At 55.0% G+C, this 8,892-nt stretch overlaps 1 long non-coding RNA gene across 1 annotated transcript; it reads left to right on the forward strand.

The window, feature by feature from the left end:
• The first annotated feature begins 333 nt into the window (after positions 1 to 333).
• On the forward strand, positions 334 to 8,543 carry LOC125614972. Its single transcript, XR_007345545.1, has 3 exons — positions 334 to 491; positions 732 to 4,056; positions 4,210 to 8,543. It is a non-coding gene; the product is annotated as an uncharacterized LOC125614972 (long non-coding RNA).
• Positions 8,544 to 8,892: the final 349 nt, after the last annotated feature.

Below are 8,892 nucleotides of genomic sequence, written 5' to 3' on the forward strand. Positions count from 1 at the left end.
TGGCCGTGGGCTGGCCGTGGGCAGGCCGTGTGGGTCTCCAGGCCACGGGCAGTGGAGGAACGTCCTTCCCCTGCGCTTCCCGCAGCTGGGGAGAGGCAGAGGAAATGAGCAACAGGAGAAGCTTTTTTTCCTTCCAAAATCTGGAGCCAGGCTTCCGATGAGGATGCCGGTCTTGAAGGCTGTGATAAGACAGAGGAGAGACTCGCTCTAGACTGTTTATCTGTGTCGCCTGCTTATCTTTTGTGCCCCTGTCAACTGGAGACAGTGTTTTCTGCTGATTGGGAAAGCCCAGGATGTAGAACAAAGGCTGTCTTAAGACAGCTCTCTGAGAACATTAGTGGTCTTACTCGGGTGTCTAACTGTGTGGTCTCAACAGGGAGTGCTGCGTCTGGCCTGCTTGGCTGGTGGCTTTTGTGAAGCCTGACACGCATTTTCCAAGCCGCTTGGACTTTTGGAGGCTATGCACTTAACGAGACTGGAACATCTCGCAGGTCAGCATTTCCTGATCTTGGGGAGCTGGCTGCACAGGGAGGAGGCGCAGCCCACCCACCTATCTGACGGGCGGCTCTGCCCCTTCCTGTGACTTGTGTTATGTCCCCTGCCCCCAGCTTGAAGTCCTAACCCCCGCGACCTGTGAATTGAGACCCTATTTGAAAATAGGGTCTCTGCAGAGGTGACCAAGTTAGGATCGCTGTGGACTCTTATCCAGTGACCGGCATCTTTACCTGCAGGGAAGTGTGGACACTGAGTCACACACATGGGAGACGATTGAAGAGCCACAGGGAGAAGACAGCCCTCCCCCAGCCAAGGAGAGAGGCCTGCAGCCCAGCCTCCTCACACCCCTGCCCACACCGGGATCGTCCAGAACTTTCAGAGAATATGTTTCCCCTGGTTAAGCCCCAGGTTTGTGGTACTTTGTTTTGGCTGCCACGGGAAACTAAAACAGTTGTTGAAAAATTCTGTGTGGCCTGGAGGGTGCAGCAGCCTGCCTCCGTCTCCCCTGCGGCTGAGCAGGGTTGAAATGGGGTTAGCTTTACAGCCCTCACGATCCTTAGCAGCCTCACCCCCTGACTCTCACCTGGGGGATGAACCAGCTCGGTCAGGTGGGGGTAAGACCTGCCTCTCTCTTGGCGCTGCTCACGAGCACCAGGCCCTCTGCACCCGGCCCCGACTCTGGCCGTCCAGCATCTGCCCGGCCACCACATCCCGACTGCCTGGCCTAGAATTCCTGCCTGGGGAAAATTTTTCTTAACATGCTCTTTGCAGGCTGCTGGACCCAAGAAAGCCTGGCTTTGTAGAAAATTCCTTAACACTGAGAGCAAAAAAGATACTGGTCCCTCAGAGGTCTGCATGAGGGCATCATCCAGGGCGTCCACTGCCCACGGGGACATTCCCCTCAGCTGAAGGGCTCCAACTCTTTGTGCTGACCTTGAAACAGACCTTAGGCAGTGCCGCTTGGGCAGCCAGGGGCGGACAGCTGTACAGGCCAGGGTTGGCCAGAGCCACGGACTGAGCCTGGGGCACGAGCCTGGGGCACTTCGTGGGAAAGGGACCCTCTATAGCCTTTCCCAGGTGGGGACTGGCGGGGCTCCTGTGGAAGGGATTGCAGCGATCCAGGTGGGACCAGGCAAGCCCAGGGAGAAGGGCCTGCAGGGGGCTGCTCGGCTGGGACTGAGCGTGAGGGACAGGGACTCTACGGTGAGGGCGCGGGTCAGGGCTGCGGGGAAGACCCTGCAGGGAAGACAGGAAGCTGCAGGAAGACTGACCTGCCCTGAGGGCTGCTGCCTGGGGAGTTGTCTCTCTCTCAACACCCCTGAGTGACCTTAATGGAAACAAGTTCTTTGCGGATGTGGTCAAGCTAAGATGAGGTCACCCTGGAGTCAAGGCCCTTATTCAAAGTCCCTGGTATCCCCATAAAAAGAGACAGACACACAGGGACACGTGTGAGAAGACGGGCAGAGAGGGGTGAGGCATCTGAGGGACAAGGACACCAAGTCAGGACTGGCGAAGGCATGGCTCACGCTCCTCACAGCCTCCAGGAGGAGGAGACAGCCAGCCCACCTTGATTTGGGGGTTCTGGCCTCCAGAACTGTGAGAGGGTGAGTACGTTCTGTTGCTGTGAGCCACCCTGTCATGGTCACCTGTGACAGCCCAGGAGACGAACCTAAGGAGCCTACCACATGCCAGCCTTTGCACTTATTTTCTGTAGGCCTTGAAGGCAGCCTGCGGTGGTCAGCGTTTTCTGAGTGCTTGCAGGGTCAGGACCCAAGCCCTGGCCACCCAGCTCCCCAGGGGGTCAGCCCAGGGCCAGACCCCTCTCCACCAGCCAGGAATTGGGACTGATCCCTTTGGATGGGCCTCTGGGCTTCTTGTCATGGCAGACCACCCTGAGCTGCCCCAGCACTGTCCGGCGCTGGGCCCTTCTCAAGCTGCGAGCTACCAGCTGTCATCTCCGCCTGGCTGAGAGTTCGTCAAAGGACGGGGGCCCTGTTTTATTGATCTTGGTGGCCCTGGCCATTTTGAAGGAGTGTGTGCAGGACTGGTTTGCTCAACTCTCTGGCTCAGGACGCGCCCTTTCCCAGCACGTGTCTGACCCACAAGCCCCGCTGTGGGCCCGGAACCAGACCAGGGCGACCGCCCTGCGGGAGAGCCCGCTGGTCCTTAGCCACGCCCAGGCCCAGAGTCGCGCCTCTAGGTTCGGGTGGCCGCTGGGCGCCTGCCGCCATCCCGCCGAGGAGGCAGCCTCTGCAGCAGGACCCCAGCTGGGTCCTCGCGCTCCTGCAGACCCCACCTTCTGGCCCTGCTCTGTGGACCCCAGCCTTCTCCCAAACGCCCCCACCTCCGGGGGACGGTCGAAGGCTCTGGGAGATCGGTCCCTTCCACTGGGGAGACCCCTTCCAGACCCCCAGAGCTCCCACCGCCGTGGCTCTTCCCGCGGGGGCCTCGCGCCGCTAGATGGCAGCAGAGACTTGAGCTGGCCGAGCCCGACCCCAGGGTGGCGCAGTCCTGGTGGGAGAGACCCCAGGGCCCCGCCGGCCACCGAGCCCAGCTGTGCTGGGGAGGTCGCCGGCAGGGAAACCCCAAGGTCAGGGTGCAGGCAGGGTGGGGGAGCCCCGGCTGAGCTATGAAAGCTGAATTTAGAAAGAGGAAGGCAGAGAGGCAGAGACCCTGCCCAGGCCTGGGTGCCACCCCAGTGCAGAAAGAAAGAAACCAAGGAAGAGTTTCACAGGGGAGTCCACCAGGGCTCCCGGAGCAGGTGGCCCCCCAGAGCCCAGGCCTTCTTCCCGGGTCACCCGCCAACAGCTGCTTGGCCAGAGGGTGCCCACCAGGTGAGAGAAGTCACAGCAGCACCTCAGAGTGGCTCCCTGGGTGGGGATGAGGTCACCTGCCTTCCAGGTGCAGCTTTCTTCCCTGCACGGGGTGCTGCTCTCAAATGTGGAGGGAGAGAGGACGCAAGGAGGGAGGATGGGAGAGAGCCAAGTTGCCCTGGTCACTTGAGCTTGGTGTCCTTTGTCCAGACAGGTCCCTTCGGGTTCTTTAGTTGATCTAGAGTTTTTGAAATGTCGGGAGAAGCCTTTTTGTCATTTGTTTGTAAGCCTGACCATGTTCGGCTTCCCTGAGCCCAGATCACAACCATCCTGTAAGACGCCGCAGGGGCTCCTGGGACCTGGCGCCCACAGCAACAAGAAGCCAGAAGGAGCCAGATGTGGTAGCCAGGCCTGTCAACCCAGCCACTCGGGAGACTGAGGCAGGAGGATCGCAGGTTCAAAGCTAGACTGGGCAACTTAGAAAGATCCTGTCTCAAAATAAATTTTAAAAATGGGCTGCGGATATAGCTCCGTGCTAGAGCATTTGCCTAACATGCATGAAGCCTTGGCTTCAATCCTCAGTACCCAGGGGAGAGGAGCAGCCAAAGAGGAAGGTTAGTGAAGACTTTGTAGTTACTAAACAAATAAGAACTATAATAATAGTCACCATGTATGAAGTGCATGTGAAGGGCCAAGCATTTGTGTGTATTACCTAATTTAGTTCTATAACTTTCTGAAAAAGAAACAGGTTCAATGGGCTGGGGATGTGGCTCCAGCGGTAGCGCGCTCGCCTGGTATGCGTGCGGCCCGGGTTCGATCCTCAGCACCACATACAAACAAAGATGTTGTGTCAGCCGAGAACTAAAAAATAAATATTAAAAAAAAAAAAAAAAAGAAACAGGTTCAAAGAGGCCCAGAGACTTACATGTTGCCACAAATCAGTCATGGAGTTGGCCAGGTGCAATGGCGCATGCCTGTAATTCAGGTGGATCAGGAGGCTGAAGCAGGAGGATTGTGAGTTCAAAGCTAGCCTTAGTAATTTAGCAAGGCCCTGAGCAACTCAGCAAGACCCTCTCTCTAAATAAAGTATTTAAAAAAGGGCTGGGATGTGGCTCAGTGGCTGAGTGCCCCTGAGTTCAATCCTCGGTATCAAAAAAAAAAAAAAAAAGAGGCCTAGTCTTGTCCATGGCTCCTGGGAGGGACCTCTCAGCCCTTGGAAGTTCCTGACCGCTAAGTGTCTTTGTTTCCCCGGGGCCTTGGGCCACCCCAGATAGTCTACACTTCTGTGTGACCTTTGTCAGGGGCCCTGGGTCACAGGGTATCAGCCTGAACTCTGGAGGTCGGCCATTGGGTGGCCAGATATGTGTATGTGACTGAGACCCAGTGGAACCCCTGGGAGAAGTCCCTGCTGGGGGGGCTGGGGATGTGGCTCAAGTGGTAGCGCGCTCGCCTGGCATGCGTGCGGCCCGGGTTCGATCCTCAGCACCACATACAAACAAAGATGTTGTATCCGCCAATAACTAAAAATAAATATTTAAAAAATTCAAAAAAAAAAGAAGTCCCTGCTGGGGACAGTCATTGTGTTGGCACATGTGGGTGCCAGGATGGTCAGCACTGTCCCCTTGACTCCACTGGGAGAGGACAAGGGGAGCCGCCCTGGGCCTCCTGGGCCCTGCCCAGGGCCCTCTCCCCAGCAGGCGTCACCTGGGTCTTGTTACTGTGATAAACCATAACTGTGAGTAGAACTGATTATTTTTTCTTCTGACTTTGGTGGGTCTCTTGGAAAATGATCAAAACTGAGAGTGATCTTGGGGACTTCTGGATTATGCATATGACAAAAGGGACTTTGCAGATATAATTCAGGTGAGAGACCTTAAAATAGGGATGTTAACTTGGATTATTGAGAAAGGAGGTTAATCTAATCACACACAAAGCAGAGAACCTTTGCTCAGAGAAAGCAGAATCGGAAGGCAGAGAGATCTGCGGGTGACAGTGGTTCCACCTGCACTGGAGGGTGGGCACCGCGAAGGCTGGAGAAGGACCCTGGGCCGCCTCCGAGCAGCCTGGCCCCGGCTGACTGTGGGCTGGTGGAACCTCAGTCCTCCGACTTCAAGGAACTGAATTTGGTGGTAACCTGATGGCATTGGAAGTAGATTCTTTGCAGAATTTCATGATAAGAGCTGGAACTTTGCTTCCGACCTTGCAAAACCTGGATCAGAGAGACCAGCTGGGCAACCTGGACTTCTGCCCTATGAGCGCATGCGTAAGTTATTTCAAGGCGCCACGGGTCCCAGCACCACAGGATCTGAGTGAGTACCCACAGCCATCCGGATTCTTTCCATTCCCACGTCCTAGACAAACCATGCTACCTCGAGCCTTCCTGTGGCAGTATCCCATCCTGGGTGTCCCCAGGGCCTGGCCGGAGGGTCAAAGTTCAGGGTCCTTTTGGAGTTATCTGCATCAAACAGGATCTTTGAAGCCTGGAGCGAGAGGAAGTGGGCAGAGAAGATTCACTTGGCCAAACAAAAGCTCTTCTGAATTCCAACATAAAGAATCCAGATCTAGGAGCCCTCGCCAGCACACAGACTGCATGGAAAATTAAAGTTGCTTAAAAATAATTATTTGGCTTTATGCTGAATCGGAGAAGCCAGACATAAAAGAGTACATTCTGTGTGATTCCGTTTCTGTGAAGTTCTAGAATAGGCAAAACTAATCTGTGATGGCAGAAATTGGAATAGCAGTCGCCTCTGGGGAGAGGGTGGGGGACGGGCTGCCAAGAGCCAGGAGGGAGCCGTGGGGGGGGGTGTTCTGTATTTCCATGGGGGTGTGGGAGGCGCCAGGATGCACACTTGTCCAAACCCACCACACTGTGTACTGAGGATACATGCGCTTCAATTATAACGTAGTAAAAAATTAAACATGATTGTTTAGAACAAAATAATTGGGCATTGAAACAATCACCTGTTGTTCTGAGAAAAGGTGCTCCAGCTGCAGATCTAACAAAAGCAAGCTGCTCTCAGCCTCTCGGGGGCACGTACCGCCCCAGGCAGGAGGACGGGCAGGAACCACTCTGTCCTGCTGGGTCCTGGGAAATTAAAGTTGCTTAAAAATAATTATTTGGCTTTATGCTGAATTGGAGAAGCCAGACATAAAAGAGTACATTCTGTGTGATTCTGTTTCTGTGAAGTTCTAGAATAGGCAAGTCAGGCTGTAAATGCTGGAGTTGGAGGAAGCTCTGCCCTGTGCGGGGCTGGCGGTGGAAGACCCCCAGGGGCCATCAGGTGGGGTTGTTGGTGCCTACGGCTTCCTCACCGTCTGTATGCAGGAGAGGCTGTGGCCAGTAACCCCAGGTGCTGGGTGCTCAGAGAGTCCACTGAGCATGGAGAACAGCCCCCACCCCCCCACACCCCTGCCGGGCTTTTCCTGAAGTGCCTTCCTGGATTCTCTCTACTGAGCTGTCGATGGGTGATGGGTCGGGTTGGCTCTGCTAGCTTGCCTCCAAGGGTGGGGCACAAGAGCTTAAAGCTCCTTGGGCCTGGCTCCATTTGCATGAAGAGGGAGGGACACTCTGACAGCAGGGGCCGGGGCGGCGCGGTCCAGGGCTGGTGTGGGGACTTTCTCTTTTGCAGTACTGGGGGTGGAACCCAGGGCCCCGCACCTGCTGGGCAAGCCCTCTTCCACTGTGGGGTGTGTGGATCCTGGGGGGCCTGGCTCCAGGCTGCATGATGTGGGACCCAGTGGGACCCAAGACCCCTGGGCAGACCAGGCCTGCAGGCCATTCCCATGACCCTAAGGGATGAAGACAGGCTTTAGGACCGAGGGAGGGGGACATGGAGGCTGAGGCTGGAGGGCCCCTGCGTCTGGCCTCCTGACATGCTTTGGCCAGTAGAATGTGGCGGAAGTGACAGGTAAGGAGCTCAGCCCACAGCACAGTAGACTGTCCTCACTTGCCACACCAGCTGTAAGTTCAGGAGTCCCCGAGGTTCTCTCGCTTCAGACCAGCTGGCCACGATTCAGGGGCTCCCATGACCACTCTGGGCTTGATCATTCTCTAGAACAACTCCCTAAACTCAGGACAGTGCCACACAGTAAGCCTTCGCACACAGGGTTCCAGATCTGCAGGTCCAACCAACATTGGATCAAAAGTATTCAGAGAAACATTGTGTCTGGTCTGAACACATACTGGCTCCCCCCCACCCCCAACCCCTCCCCGTCATTATCCCCTGAGCAATGCAGTACAGAGCCTGGCCATATTGCACTTACGTCAAATTAGGCGTTTTAAGTAATCTAGAGAAGAGTTATAGCAGTGGGAAAATGTCCCTAAGTTATATGCAAACACTAAGCCCTTTTACACAAAGGACTTGAACGTCCATGGGTTTTGGTGTCCATGTATCTTTGGGGGGGTGTCCTGGAACTAATCCCCCACAGTTACCAAGGAACATCTGTGCTTATTACAGTTTCATATCAAGGACACAAATTAGAACCAGCCAAGGGACAAGACACACAGGGTGAGGGTTGAGTGGGACCCAAATATGGGGATTCTGGTCATCCTGTGCCCGTGGAATCCTGGGTGTCATTACTTCCTCCCAGTTAGTGTGTGTGACAGCCCTGAAGACCACTGTCACCCAGGGAAGCTCGCCCAGGTCTCGGAGTCCAGAGTCACATGCTGCTGGGTGTCTGACCTTGAGTGTCCAGTGAGGAACTGTCCAGCCACAGCCCCATCATCAGTCACACTGTTGGGCTGTCCAGAGGCCAAAGCCCCTATGAGGCAGGACATTGCGGGGACGAGGGGTCACCTCCCAGTGGCCAAGGGCAGAGGCCAGCTATCTCTTTGGCGATGTTAATTCTCCACCTACAGCTGTCTGGTGACCTCTGGTCCTGACTTCACGGGCTCTTGCTGTGTCACTCTTGCCCTCTCAGAGTGCCCTTGTCAGGTCCCAGGCCTCCTTGAGCATGAGACCCGACATCTCGACATGGAGGGAGCTGTCAGGTGACAGCTCCAACTCCAGCAAAGTGGGTAGACTGTCTGGCACCCCCTGAGTCCCCAGGGAACCACGCCTGCTCCTTCTGTCATGTGAGGCTGGGGTTGCCAGAGAAATACAGCTTGTTCAGTATTTCTGGACTAACTGAATTTCAGATGAACAACAAGTAATTTTAAGTATAAATCATTGCCTGGGATATATTCATATTAAAACTGACTTCTTATTTATTTGAAATTAAAATGTAACTGGCATCCAGTATGTTTATTTGCTGTTCGTCCCCGCCCCCCTCCCCCAGGAGAGACAGGAGCAACACTGCTCAGCAGAGCCCTGCCCAACTGTAGAACTCAGTCATGAGCAAATAAAATTACTGCTGTTTTAGGCAATGACGCTGGGGGTGGCTTGTTCTATGACAAGAGGCAACGCATAGATCATTAGTCTAAATCAACTTTACCACAGGTCGCCTAGAGGGCCTATTAAATTTTCAGTTTGGAAAAAAGAAAAACAACTTTTCGGTGTCCCTGAGCTACCCTCCCTGCCTGGCAGAGAACCTTAACTCTCCAGCTCAACTGAGCTGCTTTTACGTAAAATCTCGTGCCTTTCCT

Source organism: Marmota marmota, unplaced genomic scaffold (assembly GCF_001458135.2).
Source record: "Marmota marmota marmota unplaced genomic scaffold, marMar, whole genome shotgun sequence".
NCBI lineage: Eukaryota > Metazoa > Chordata > Mammalia > Rodentia > Sciuridae > Marmota > Marmota marmota.